This window comes from Hyperolius riggenbachi, chromosome 1 (assembly GCF_040937935.1).
Source record: "Hyperolius riggenbachi isolate aHypRig1 chromosome 1, aHypRig1.pri, whole genome shotgun sequence".
Lineage (NCBI taxonomy): Eukaryota > Metazoa > Chordata > Amphibia > Anura > Hyperoliidae > Hyperolius > Hyperolius riggenbachi.
In genome coordinates, this window is record NC_090646.1 from 300081698 (window position 1) to 300097325 (window position 15628).

Sequence of the window (15628 nt, forward strand, 5' to 3'; positions counted from 1 at the left end):
TAATAATGTGCATAAAGTCTTAGGGCCCATTTACACTTAATCAGCTAGTGTGCGTTAGTGCGCGTTAGTACGCGTTGGTACGTGTTAGTACGCGTTTTTTCCATAGCAGTGCATTGTGAAAAAGATTTTAGTTAAAACACGTTAAAGAGGAACTCCAGTGAAAATAATGTAGTAAAAAAAGTGCTTCATTTTTTACCATAATTATGTATAAATGATTTAGTCAGTGTTTGCTCATTGTAAAATCTTTCCTCTCCCCGATTTACATTCTGACATTTATTACATGGTGACATTTTTACTGTGGGCAGGTTATGTAGCTGCTCCTAGCTGTTTTGGCTGTTAGAGACAGCTGTAAACAGGTAATTCCTGTCTGTGAACCTTGTTACATTGTGGCAGTTTGCCCAGAGTACCGCGGTACTCAGAGCTTCTTGTGGGAGGGGTTTCAGCACAAAATCAGTCATACAGTGCCCCCTGATGGCCTGTTTGTGAAAAGCATTATATTTTTCATGTCAAAGGGGGTATCAGCTACTGATTGGGATAAAGTTGAATTCTAGGTTGGAGTTTCTCTTTAAGTGTGAAAAGTGCCATAGGAAAACATGGGCATTACTTTGAAAATCAGTTTTCTTTCACCTGTAACTGAAAGCAACTGATTAAGTGTAAACGGGGTCTTACTGCATGAGTATGGCATAATGCAGTACATTACATGCAATTCATTATGCTCTCTACTCAATGGGCTTGATTCACTTAACCATGATAACTCAAGTATCACACCTTCAGGGGCGGACTGGCCCGGGGGGACGGGTGGCATTCTCCCCCCGGGCCGCCGCCACCTCAATCGATCAGGGCCGCACGGTGCGGTGGTAAAAAAAGTTTAGAGCAGCTCCGCAGCCACTCGATTCAGCCCCGCCCCCAGCAGCCCACTGCTGTTCTGATAGGCCTACTCAGTAGGGCCAGGGAGCAGGGCATTGGCTGAAAGCTGCTGCTTCTCCCGGCATCCTCTCTCTCATTGTGCACCAACAGACTGCGTGGTGCACTGTGTGTATGTGTGTAGGCTCCGCCCCCTGGCCTGTGGAGACCACGCTGAGACTGACACACTTGCCAGACTGCTCTGTGTAGTGTGCATTCATGGGGAGAAGCAGCCAGGGCCCCAGAGAAGAGAGACACCACACTGCACTGGGAGAGAATCAGATGCATGGCTGGGAATTTCTTCTGCTGCTGTGACTCTGCATGCCTGTAAGTTTCTGACACCCCTCCCCCACTCCACACCATTAGGTAGCCCGTTTTTCCCCTCCCCCTCTAGAGAGGTACCATAGCTCCCAGCAGGTTCCCCCCATAGAGGCACTACTGTTCCCAGCATGTCCCTCCCCTCCATAGAGGTACCACAAGTCCCAGCATGTCCCTTTCCCTCAATAGAGGCTCCAAATCTCCCAGGAAGTCTCCCCCTCCCTTATAGAGGCACTAAAGCTACCAGCATGACCCCCCCCCACCCATGGAGGCACCATAGCCCCATCAAGTCTTCCCCCTATAGAGGCACTACTGTTCCCAGCAGGTCTCTTACCCTCAAAAGAGTTATCACAGCCCCCAGCAAGCTCCTCCCTATAAGCACCACGGCTCCCGTCATGCTCCTTGCCTTCCCTAGAGGCACCACAGGTCCCAGCATACCCCTACTCCATATATTGTTGGGTTGTTACCCAGGGCCCCACAGCTGGTTGCTGGGCCCCCCTTGGTCTCCCCAAATTGAATAGTGGACCCCCGGAGCCTCTGCAGAGTATTCACAGCGGAGCGCGCTCAGCTGTGTGCTAACGTCTCCATCCTCACAGGCACCTTATCTCAGTGACCCAGCAGCACATAGGTGTGTACATGTCACCAGGTCATAGAGATGAGGTGCCTGTGAGGATGAAGCACGCAGATGGAGGGAGCCCGCTGGCTGGACAGGTGAGTGTGCGCCACTGTAAATACTCTATAGGGGCACCAGGGGAACATTATTCACATTGAAAAAAGCCTGGGGAGCCCTGGGGGCTATCTAATTCTATATGGAGGAAGAGAGGCATGCTGGGAGCTGTGGTGCCGCTTTGGAAGGGGAGGAGCATGATGGGAGCTGTAGTGCCTCTATGGAGTGGGAGAGGTATGCTGGGAGCTGTATCTGTACTCCGCATGCGCAAGTAACATCCACACATGCCCAGTCAAATGGAGTGCTTTTACATGAATGAAAAGAGCCATGCACAAGTGCCTTAGTTCTCCTGGGCATGTGTGGGCCTCATTTGCAAATGCGCAGTATGGACATGCTTTCCCACGGTCAAGCTTCTGCACTGCAGAAACCTATGTGACCATTTCCCTGTACTGTCACTGCCGTTAGATGGGGTATTGTGAAATACTGAAGGGAGGGGACAGGCAGTGTAGCTTTAAGGCTGGTACACACAATGCTATATTCCATCAGATCCACGGGTCGAATTGATAATGTCCGGCGTGTATGATCTGCTCCCTATCGAGAACGGGATCGGTTTTTTTTTGTTTTTTGTAGTACTAATCTGAAAATCGATTCCATTCTTGATCAGGAACAGATCAGACATGCCGGAAATTATTGATTTGACCCATCAATCTGACGGAAAATAGCATTGTGTGTACTAGGCATTATGAAGCTGGGGGCACCTGCTTCATTTAGGGACACTGGGCACCAATGACTTCGGGGGTGGTGGTGGCTGCATTAAGCCCATGACTGAGGGGACTCTGGCTGCACCCAACACTGCACTGAGCAGAGAAGGAGACACTCACTGCTATACTACTGTGCTCCCCTGTATGCAGAGTAGCAGCACAGCAGTTTCAGCTCATCCAGCTAGATGTCTGTCCTCTGTAGCGGCCACCTGCTCACTACGACTTGGTTATCCTGAACATCGCCTGATTACACACAATGTGCAGGAGATGGAGATAGACGGAGAGAGAGATAGACCCACCAGGCTACCTACCCACCAGGCTACCTAGCTACCAACCCACCCAACCACCCATGGGAGCTGCGCGCCGGATGGAGGCTGGGACAGGAGGTCTGCTGCTGCAGGTGAGTAAATGTTTTTGTTTTTTATTTATATTAGCAGGTGTATGTTCTGGGCAGGTCTGCCACATGATTGCATGTATTTTCTGCGCAAATCTGCCGACATGATTGCACGTATTTTCTGGGCATATCTGCCGACATGATTGCACGTATTTTCTGGGCATATCTGCCGACATGATTGCACGTATTTTCTGGGCATATCTGCCGACTTGATTGCACGTATTTTCTGGGCATATCTGCCGACATGATTGCACGTATTTTCTGGGCATATCTGCCGACATGATTGCATGTATTTTCTGGGCATATCTGCCGACATGATTGCACGTATTTTCTGGGCATATCTGCCGACATGATTGCACGTATTTTCTGGCATATCTGCCGACATGATTGCACGTATTTTCTGGGCATATCTGCCGACATGATTGCACGTATTTTCTGGGCATATCTGCCGACTTGATTGCACGTATTTTCTGGGCATATCTGCCGACTTGATTGCACGTATTTTCTGGGCATATCTGCCGACTTGATTGCACGTATTTTCTGGGCATATCTGCCGACATGATTGCACGTATTTTCTGGGCATATCTGCCGACTTGATTGCACGTATTTTCTGGGCATATCTGCCGACTTGATTGCACATATTTTCTGGGCATATCTGCCGACTTGATTGCACGTATTTTCTGGGCATATCTGCCGACATGATTGCACGTATTTTTTGGGCATATCTGCCGACATGATTGCACATATTTTCTGGGCATATCTGCCGACATGATGTGTATTTTCTTGAGAAAACCTGCACAATTATGTGAATTTTCTGGGGAAAGGGTCACCAAAACTTGGGCCCACTGTATTTGCGTTGCACTTTTCAAGGGAACCTGAGGTGAGAATAATCTTGAGGCTGCCATATTTCTCTCCTTTTAAGCAATACCAGTTGCCTGGCTGCCGTGCTGGTCCTCTGCCTCTTATTCTTTCAACCATAGACCTTGAACAAGCATGCAGCAGGTCAGGGGTTTCTGACAATATTGTCAGAACTGAGAAGATTAGCTGCATGCTTGTTGCTAGTGTAATTCAGTTTATTACTGCAGCCAAATAGATCAGCAGGGCCGCCAGGCAACTAGTATTGTTTAAAAGGAAATAAACCCTCACCCCCGGTTCGCTTTAAGTTACAGTTAGCTTTGCCCTCATCCGGTCATTGCCACGCCCATTTTTTTGCCGCGACGCTATGCGCCGCAGGTTCTATCCACACCTATTTTTTGACGCGGCGCGCTTAGCGTGCCGCAGGTTGTAGCCACGCCCATATTTTGCCGCGCGCGCCGAAGGTCGTAGGGGGCCCACAAATACAATTTTGCACAGGGGCCCACTGCTGGCTGTGTCCGCCACTGTATAGCACTGACATCTGCAGCATTGTAGAGTACATAGTCATGTCACTGACTGTCCTCAAAGGAGCTCACAATCTAATCCTACCATAGTCATATGTCTATTGTAGTCTAGAGCCAATTTAGGGGTAAGCCTTTTAACTTATCTGTATTTTTTTAATGTGGGAGGAAACTAAAGTGCCCAGAGGAAACCCACATAGACAAAGGGAAAACCTACAAACCTAATGCAGATAGTACCCTCAAAGGCCCAAAGTGCAACAAGAAAATGTCCCCCACACAATTACACCCCCAGCCTGAAATTCTGACAGGAGGCAAGATGGATGCATGCTTTCTTAAAGAGACACTGAAGCGGAAAAAAAAATATGATATAGTGAATTGGTTGTGTACTATGAATAATTACTAGAAGATTAGCAGCAAAGAAAATATTCTCATATTTTTATTTTCAGGTATATAGTGTTTTTTCTAACATTGCATCATTCTATAATATGTGCAGATTACACAACATTCAGCATTCAAAATGAGTCTTTCAGAGCAGTCTGTGCACTAATGACCTCTCCTCTAGCAGAGAAAAAGAAAACAGTTGAGATAATAAAAGTCAGATAACAGCCCTCTCCATGACTAAACTTAGTTGGAGAGTTAATGGCTTGTTTGCATAGAGATAACAACTGGAGTTTCTTAACTCTTCCTGTACTGGAAACAATTAGACTGATGTATCTGATCTTAATGTTTTATTTCTTAGCTGTACTACACATACAAATCATAATATCATAATTTTTTTCCGCTTCAGTGTCTCTTTAACGTAAATGCAAAATGTATTGTTGCTTTAAACTACCATTGAAACATATCTTTATTGCGTGCAAATGTATTTGGGCTGGGGATTCCGTGACCGGGCCTCTAGGTTGTGTTTTCCCCCCAGGCCAAATGGTCCCAGTCCTCCCCTGCACACCTTATCAAAGATATCACACCTTATCAAAGTTAATATGCCTTAGCAGAGTGACATAGCGAGCACTACGAACTTATGCCTGCTAACTGGCAATGGCACTCGTCCTTCCCTGAGCCCCTGCGGATTTGTAGCGCTCGCTATGCTACTGTGATAAGGCATGTTAACTTTGATAAGTTGTGATATCTTTGATAAGGTGGGATATCTTTTCATAAGGTGTGATATCTTTAGCTCCATCTACACGATACAGTTTTTTGTGCGATTCGATCAGATCGAATTTGATTGATTAAATTCGACATGTCCGATCGGGATTCGATTCAATAGTATGGTTGAATGTCATTGCAAAACAATGGCAAATCGATCACACTACCGATTGGATCGAATCAAATCCCGATCGGACATGTCGGATTTAATCGATCAATCGAATTCGATCTGATTGAATCTCACAAAAAATTGTATTGTGTAGATGGGGCTTTTGATAAGGTGTGATATTTGAGTTATCACAGTTTAGTGAATCAAGCCCTATGTCTGCTGTGTGTGTTATGCATTGTATTTCATTTGGAGAGAGCACTGGACATTTGTTCACATCTCATTTGAAATCTGCCTACAATTACATTTTTTAGCAGCGGCAAAGTTTGGTTTTCAGCGACTGGCCAGTTGTCGAGCCATTGCACCTGTGCGCCTCTGGCTGCACGCACCCTCAGTCGCCGCTGTCCTATGCATGTGTGGTACGAGATTTCTCTTCATGCACATGCGCAGAAAGGCAATGGCGGCGAGAGCGAGGAGGCGTGCAGACAGGGCCGCACAGGCGCAGTGGCTTAGCAACTGGCCAGTCTCCGTAAATTAATCTTAGCTGTGGCGGGGGACAGGAGCATCATTCCAGGACAGCGCAGGCACAAGGCAGCTGCAGGGGGCTGGTAGAAGCCCCAGGTAAGTGAAACTTTTTTTTTTTTTTCACTATGGTTTAGGTTCCCTTTAACAGAGTCAATATACCGAAAAAGAAATGCACACATAAGTAACTGGATAATGAGTAGGGTGTGTATTAAAGCACCCTGGTCATTAAGTCGGCACTGGGTAAAATATCCATTGTGTACAAATGATAGTTACATAGTTATTTTGGTTGAAAAAAGACATACGTCCATTGAGTTCAACCAGTACAAAGTACAACTCCAGCCTGCTCCCTCACATATCCCTGTTGATCCAGAGGAAGGCGAAAAAACCCTTACAAGGCATGGTCCAATTAGCCCCAAAAGGGAAAAATTCCTTCCCGACTCCAGATGGCAATCAGATAAAATCCCTGGATCAACATCATTCTGCCTTACCTAGTAATTGTAGCCATGGATGTCATTCAACTCAAGGAAAGCATCTAAGCCCCCTTTAAATGCAGGTATAGAGTTTGCCATAACGACTTCCTGTGGCAATGCATTCCACATCTTAATCACTCTTACTGTAAAGAACCCTTTCCTAAATAAATGGCTAAAACGTTTTTCCTCCATGCGCAGATCATGTCCTCTAGTCCTTTGAGAAGGCCTAGGGACAAAAAGCTCACCCGCCAAGCTCTTATATTGCCCTCTGATGTATTTATACATGTTAATTAGATCTCCTCTAAGGCGTCTTTTCTCTAGACTAAATAAACCCAGTTTATCTAACCTTTCTTGGTAAGTGAGACCTTCCATCCCACGTATCAATTTTGTTGCTCGTCTCTGCACCTGCTCTAAAACTGCAATATCTTTTTTGTAATGTGGTGCCCAGAACTACTAGAGAGTTAAACAGGGGCAATATTATGCTCGCATCTCGAGTTTTTATTTCCCTTTTAATGCATCCCAAAATTTTGTTAGCTTTAGCTGCAGCGGCTTGGCATTGAGTACGATTATTTAACTTGTTGTCGATGAGTACTCCTAAGTCCTTCTTCAAGTTTGATGTCCCCAACTGTCTCCCATTTATTTTGTATGGTGCTAGACCATTGGTACGACCAAAATGCATGACTTTACATTTTTCAACATTGAATTTCATCTGCCATTTATGTGCCCATATAGCCATCCTATCCAGATCCTGTTGCAATATGACACTATCTTCCTGAGAGTTGATGATTCTGCACAATTTTGTATCATCTGCAAAAATGGCAACATTGCTCACTACTGCATCCACTAGGTCATTAATAAATAAATTGAAGAGCACTGGACCAAGTACAGACCCCTGTGGTACCCCACTGCTAACAGTCTCCCATTTTGAGTATGATCCATTGACCACAACTCTTTGTTTTCTGTCCATTAGCCAGTTCCCTATCCAAGCACACAGACTCTTCCCCAGTCCTTGCATCCCCAACTTTTGCACCAGACTTTTGTGGGGAACAGTGTCGAAGGCCTTTGCAAAGTCCAAGTATATCACATCTACAGCATTCCCAATATCCATATTAGCATTCACTACCTCATAAAAGCTGAGCATGTTAGTCAAACAGGACCTGTCTTTAGTAAACCCATGTTGATGCTGAGAAATAAGATTATTTTCTACTATGAAGTCATGTATAGTATCTCTTAGTAACCCCCCAAATAGTTTGCATACAACTGATGTTAAGCTTACAGGTCTATAATTTCCTGGATCTGATTTTTTGCCCTTCTTAAATAATGGGAAAACGTGGGCTGTACGCCAATCCACTGGGACTCTGCCAGTTGAAAGAGAGTCACAAAAGATAAGATAAAGGGGCTTATCTATACCTGAACTTAATTCCCTTAGGACCCGAGGATGCATGCCATCCGGGCCAGGTGCCTTGTCTATTTTTAATTTATTTAGTCTTGCCTTCACTTCTTCCTGCGTTAAGTATTTAATATTACAGTTAGAAGATTGAGACTCTTCTGCCTCTGTAATTTGCAACAGTGCTGTTTCCTTTGTGAAGACAGACGCAAAGAAAGCATTTAATAACTCTGCCTTACCTTGGTTATCCACCATTGAGTTCCCACCCTCATCCTTTAGGAGTCCTATACAGTCAACCTTTGTTTTTTTAGAGTTGATGTACTTGTAGAACTTTTTTGGGTTAGATTTGATATCCCTAGCGATTTGATTTTCAGCTTCGATCTTTGCCAGCCTAATTTCTTTTTTACAATTTTTATTGCACTCCTTATAATTGCTGAGTGCAGCCTCGGTCCCCTCCTGTTTTAGGACCTTATAGGCATTCTTTTTCCTCTTCATTTTATCTCTAACCTTTCTATTCATCCATAGAGGCCTTTTTTTATTCCTAGACATTTTGTTTCCATATAGGATATACATACTACAATATTGATTGAGAATAAGTTTAAAAGCTTGCCATTTCCCTTCAGTGTCCTCCCCTTGTAGTACATTATCCCAGTTCACCAAACTTAGTGCCTACCTAATTTGATTGAACTTTGCTTTTCTAAAATTCATAGTTTTAGTGGTCCCGCTGCCCCGTGGCCTATCAGTCACCAGATCAAACGTTATCATGTTGTGATCACTATTTCCCAAATGTTCTTGAACCTGCACATTTGATACATTATCTGGTCTATTAGAAATGATCAGATCCAGTAACGCATTCCCCCTAGTTGGTTCCGTTACCATTTGAGTCAAGTAATTGTCCTGTAGTGCTGCCAGAAATCTGCTGCTTTTACCAGAATGGGAAGCCTCGATACCCCAGTCAATGTCTGGAAAGTTGAAGTCGCCCATAACTATGACCTCATTTTTACTTGCAGCTTTTTCAATTTGCTGCAGTAATCGCAGTTCTGCAGCTTCATGAATATGTGGTGGCCAATGAACATTTTGTGGGTGTCTAGGAACACCACATCTAGGTATCTATGGTAATACTTGCATTTTCTCCATCTATCCCATATTAGACAATTTTTTTTACTGGCTCCCCTGTGAGTATAGACTAGTTTTTTAATAGGGCAAAGCATGGCCACTCTTTAAACCCATTTTGCCAAGGTCGGTGGTGAGGGTGCAAGCCAGCTGCTTGCCACATCTTGTTTGGCCATGAAAAGTGTCTCAGTAGAAAGTGTTTTAAGGGGGCTTCTAGACCTTCATCCTGTATGGCACCCAGGAGGCAGATTATTAGGTCCATGCTAACAGGACATACCATTTTATCATGTTTCCAGTAGTCCGATATTAGAGGACAAGATAAGATAAGGTGAAAGAAGGAGGGTGATGGAGAGAGACATTTGGGACAGGTATCTGTAAAGGCAGGGTTATATTTGGCCAGTCTGTTCGGGGTCAGGTAAGCATGGTGGAGTGGAGCATAGAGTTGAGTGGCTCTTTCATGCATACAGGGTGGGCATCCTCCCAGTCTTCATCCATGAGATCTAACCCTTTGGCTTCGCATTTAGTATGTGATGGGGTCGTACGGTCTAGGGCAGGGGTGCCCATTAGGTAGATCGCGATCTACCGGTAGATCGCGAAGGCCTTCATAGTAGATCCTGACCCCACTATATTTTCCATTCTGTATATACAAGTGTGCTCCTAAAATTGTACATAGGTAGATCACTTTGACTTGCTAATTTTTAAAAGTAGCTCACAAGCCGAAAAAGTGTGGGCACCTCTGGTCTAGGGCATGATAGTCAAATCATTTTTTGTATACATCAGCGATCATATGTTGGGTTGGACCTTCTTTGATCATTTCAACAATGAGTGATATATATAGGAGAGTGATGGATTACGTATAAAATGTTTGGCAACGATACCAGTAGATTATAGATTTCATGGGACAGGTAGTGAATTAGTGATTGGGATCTGGATGGATTTGAACCCCAAGGTATTTGAAGGAGGTTACTGATTAAAACAGGAGGGCATTATCAGGTCGAGAGGGAGTCAGAGGATCTAATAGTAAAATGACTGATTTGGAACGGTTTACACATAGTCCCGAGTAGAAACTGGATTTGTCTATTAGGTCTAATGCTCGTAATAGAGATTCCTCACCCCTGCCAGGTATAATATATTGTCATCAGCATACATGCTGATGTTGTCTTCATTAGTTGAGGTTTTAAAACCAGTTACATCTGGACAGGCATTGATTCTGCATGCCATTTACTTAGCCACAAGCGTGTATAATTAGGGGGAGAATCAGTGCTGGGCCGAAATTACGCATGAGCGTAATTACGCATCGTAATTCAATGTAAATTTACGCGTAAGCGCTACGCGTAAATTACGGTCTTACGCGTAATTATTTACGCATAAGCAGTAGAGTGGTATCGTAATTACACTGTCTACCGTAATTGCTAGGTATGCGTAATTTTACGAACACTTACGCGTAATTTTACACGTAATTACTAACGTAAAAACTCCCCTTTTCTAAGAATAGCCAATCAGTCAACATCCTAAGCAACCAATAGTATCTTCTGTTTTAAGGGGGCTTCTAGACCTTCATCCTGTATGGCACCCAGGAGGCAGATTATTAGGTCCATGCTAACAGGACATACCATTTTATCATGTTTCCAGTAGTCCGATATTAGAGGACAAGATAAGATAAGGTGAAAGAAGGAGGGTGATGGAGAGAGACATTTGGGACAGGTATCTGTAAAGGCAGGGTTATATTTGGCCAGTCTGTTCGGGGTCAGGTAAGCATGGTGGAGTGGAGCATAGAGTTGAGTGGCTCTTTCATGCATACAGGGTGGGCATCCTCCCAGTCTTCATCCATGAGATCTAACCCTTTGGCTTCGCATTTAGTATGTGATGGGGTCGTACGGTCTAGGGCATGATAGTCAAATCATTTTTTGTATACATCAGCGATCATATGTTGGGTTGGACCTTCTTTGATCATTTCAACAATGAGTGATATATATAGGAGAGTGATGGATTACGTATAAAATGTTTGGCAACGATACCAGTAGATTATAGATTTCATGGGACAGGTAGTGAATTAGTGATTGGGATCTGGATGGATTTGAACCCCAAGGTATTTGAAGGAGGTTACTGATTAAAACAGGAGGGCATTATCAGGTCGAGAGGGAGTCAGAGGATCTAATAGTAAAATGACTGATTTGGAACGGTTTACACATAGTCCCGAGTAGAAACTGGATTTGTCTATTAGGTCTAATGCTCGTAATAGAGATTCCTCACCCCTGCCAGGTATAATATATTGTCATCAGCATACATGCTGATGTTGTCTTCATTAGTTGAGGTTTTAAAACCAGTTACATCTGGACAGGCATTGATTCTGCATGCCATTTACTTAGCCACAAGCGTGTATAATTAGGGGGAGAATCAGTGCTGGGCCGAAATTACGCATGAGCGTAATTACGCATCGTAATTCAATGTAAATTTACGCGTAAGCGCTACGCGTAAATTACGGTCTTACGCGTAATTATTTACGCATAAGCAGTAGAGTGGTATCGTAATTACACTGTCTACCGTAATTGCTAGGTATGCGTAATTTTACGAACACTTACGCGTAATTTTACACGTAATTACTAACGTAAAAACTCCCCTTTTCTAAGAATAGCCAATCAGTCAACATCCTAAGCAACCAATAGTATCTTCTCCCGCCCTTCAGTATAAGCGTACGTTTTGACGCATACGAATGATATGTACGCAATAACTGTCACATTGACGGCTATTGCGTACATATCGTCCGTATGCGTAAAAAAATACGCATTAATGGGTATTACAGCACTACACGTAACATCGTAGTGTAAGCGCCTACATTACGGTATCCTTACGTGTAACTGCGTAAGTTTACGTGTAATTACAGTGATGTACCGTAGATAATTTCCTACGCCGTAACCGTAATTGCGTAATGCGTATTAGCGTAAAATTACGCGTAATGATCCGTTAGGCCCGGTTCACACTTGCGGTTCTCTGCCAAACGGACCGGATGACCTGACCGGATCCGGACCGGATCCGGATCGGAACCGTACGGTTCTGATCCGGATCCGATCCGGATCCGGTCAGGTTGCATCAGGTGTTCATCAGGATGCGATCCGGATCCGTTTGGCAAAAGTTAGTACAAACCAAATAAAATGTTGGGGTCTGGGAGGTCAGCAGAAGGGGGACCTGTGGAATCAGGCCCTCCGCTGTTTAGCACTCACCTCCACCTCCGACATGTTGCCAACATCTCCAGCTCGTTTAAAGTCACTGCTGATCCACTCCAAAATGCTTGCCCATGTGTCCCCATCCAAAATCGCCGCAACAATCCGCATAGGAAGTGGGGTAGAACATCCGGATTTTTAGCCAGTGTGTTGTGCGCTCTCCGGTTCTCATTGCTTTGTATTGGCCGGATGGTGCAGTCCGGCTCCGCCCCAGATACGGCTGCCGGAGGAGCCGGACCAAAAAATAGCGCATGTTGGGTCTTACGCCGGAGTCCGGATCCGGTCCGGATCCGGTCCGGACGAAACGGACGCATGTGAACGCACGCATAGGCTTTTATTGCTATGCCGTGCGTCCGTTCCGTCCGTCCCGCATGCGGTCCGGCTCCGGCACGGCGATTCCGGACGGCGCCCGCTAATGTGAACCGGGCCTAAGCGTAGATTTTTCCATTATGACCAGCACTGGGGAGAATGGACACCCCTGTCGCGTGCCTCTGCCCAGAGGAAAGGCATCAGATATCCATGCACTTGTGCTGACTCTAGCAGTAGGGTCTATATAGAGAATTTTAACCCAACTTCTAAAGTTGTCACCTATCGCAAACCTGGCAAGGACCGCAGGGCGATTCTACCGCCTCAAATGCCTTAGCCATATCTAGGCACACTATTACACAATGTCCTGGGTTTTGGTGTTCGCACTGCAGATTTGAAAACAGTCTACGAATGTTTATTGTAGTGTTTTTCCCATCCATGAATCCTGTTTGGTCTTTGTGCACTAAGACGAGTATTAACTCATGTAATCTCATGGCCAAGATTTTAGCGAGTATTTTTACATCCGTAGTGAGCAAAGGTATATAAGTCTGTAGGATTCGCAAAGTAGGGGGTCCTTGCCAGGCTTGGGATGTACCACTATTAGGGCTTCTGACATTGTGTTAGCTAGGCACTCCTTTTTGAAAGCTTCATTAAATACCACAAGAAGGGATGGTGCAATTGAGTTGAGTATTTTTTATTGAGGTCTATGGGGATCCCAACTAACCCAGGCGATTTTTTTTTATTCGGAAAACTAGCAATAGCTGCTTCCATCTCATCATCAAGGGTAATGGGCTCATCGAGCATGATTCTTTGGGTGTCCAATAGGCGAGCCATGTATATTTCTGCAAGATAGAGTCTGTCTGTGTTCTTTTACTAGTATACAACTGTTCGTAATATTCCGCAAAGGTGGCATTCACTTCCTGCGGTGAGGTAACTATGGAGCCATGCTGGTTATCCTGGTTATAACTGGGGGAGCTGAATGGGACTTGGACATATGTGCTAACAAAGTGCCTGCCTTCTTACCCTATTCATAGTGTAGTTGTTTACTGAAAAACATTTTGCTAAGTGTGAGCTCTCCGAAGCAGGTTGTTTTGGCGCAAAGCGCTCAGTGGCAAGCACCAAAACTAGGCGCCCCATAGCAGCAGTGTAATGCTGCACAGAGGGTGTAAGCGAAATTCAGGGCTTCGGTGGTTGCCGCTGGACCCTGAATTACATCTCTCCCGACAACTTGGAGGGGGAATAGTATTTAATGCAGCCGAGGAGTTTTCCAGTAGCAGGGAGGGCTTGTTCACGCCTAGGGCATTTTGTGTTTTTTTTAAAGTGCCGTTGATTTTCAAAATCGCCCTAAAAGAGCTTGTGCAATGATTCCCTATGAGAGTATTCACATCTGAGCGGTTCGTTTCTGATCCGTTCAGCAAAGCGCTGCCTGTACCATTTTTGGGGCGATTCGCCTCAATGGAAGGTATAGGGCGCTTGAAAAAGCGCTTTGTACAGCGATTTCCCCAGCGCTTTCATGAATAAATAAATTGTATTTATTCATTTCCGGATAAAATAGTTCACTTCCTGACTGATGTCAAGAAGTGAAAAATCGGAATCGCTCTGCAAAAGCTTTTACAAAAGCGCTTTATACAAAATTGAAGCTCGCAGGTAAGCAGTGGGAGGGGGGGGGGGATAAACGCCCCAAAAATCACTGGCGTCTGTGATTTCGATTTTTAGATGTGAATAAGCCCAGAGAGCCGCTATTCGTCTTGCCCAACACCCAACTCACCGGTGAGGCATAAATACGTATGCGAGTTCTTCCAATATAGATTTGGGTTCATGTATCTGTAAGATCTATATCTGACGTGAGATTGGCAAATGCAGGTTTGTTAGATTGAGGTGGGTCTATTAGGTCCAAACTGGGATTGCAAACAGCATTGAAGTTGACTAAACATATTGAGGAGACGCCAGGGAAAGGCAACATGAATGTAATACCTTATTGTAGTGCTATTGAGCTGTACGGGGGAGGGATGTAAAAGGCCAGGATTCGAAGGGATACACTCGCTATTTCACAACTTACAAAAACATTTTGGCCTCGATTCATAAAGCATTACCGTAATGCTGAAAACAGCTGACTTTAGCGAGCACTTAGGAAAATGTAAATTCATAAAAGCTGTTACCGCATGAAAAGCTGAGATTCCCGAGCAGTGAGGTAAATTACCGACTTCTGCGGTGAACTCCTCCAGCACATGTCAGTAAATGTCAATTCATAAAAGATTAGAACAGGCGGTATTGACAAAGAGAATACTGCCTGCTGTGAAGAGGTGATAACAGTGGGATAACAGCTTGGGACTGTGTAAAAGCCAGCAGCAGAGGGATCCGAAGAAACAAGGCTTCCCTGAATACCCCAGGCTGTATTTTTAACCTCTTGGGTACCTGTTTTCAGATTTATTTCACATCAGAAAGCCTGCATGTGTAAAGTTTCTTGAAGTTCTTCTAAGCTGTGGCAATTAAATAGATTGTTTCGAAAAACTAATAGACAGATTTAGAGCAGATTTTGTGCTATCAGAAGCAGTTTAACAATACATGCACATCTAAAGGGAAGTTGGGGATGCCTCTTATTGTAATGCTGTCTCTGCACAAAGAAAAGGAATGTAACAACTCAGCCAGCTTCAGTTCCATTAATCCCTGCATTTCTATCACAACTGTAAAAATGTTTATGAATCAGCTCACAAAAGTCTAAAATACAGAATGTGGTATTCTCCCGACAGGGGTGTAGCTATAAATCATTGGGCCCCATAGCAAAATTTTGATTGCCCCACCCCCAAATTTTTTTTTTACAAAGTTACTATTGCGCCCAAGGTATTGGGCAGGGATGCTCATCCGGATATCCAGGTAACCCGGATATCTGACCTTTTTTCAGCTATCTGATCGGATTCGGATTCTGGATACCTGGGCC

At 44.6% G+C, this 15628-nt stretch overlaps 1 protein-coding gene across 5 annotated transcripts in view; it reads left to right on the forward strand.

The window, feature by feature from the left end:
- The window catches only part of IL12RB1 (interleukin 12 receptor subunit beta 1), a 485568-nt gene that overhangs the window by 359895 nt on the left and 110045 nt on the right, over window positions 1–15628 (forward strand). The gene's annotated exons all lie outside the window — the stretch shown is intronic.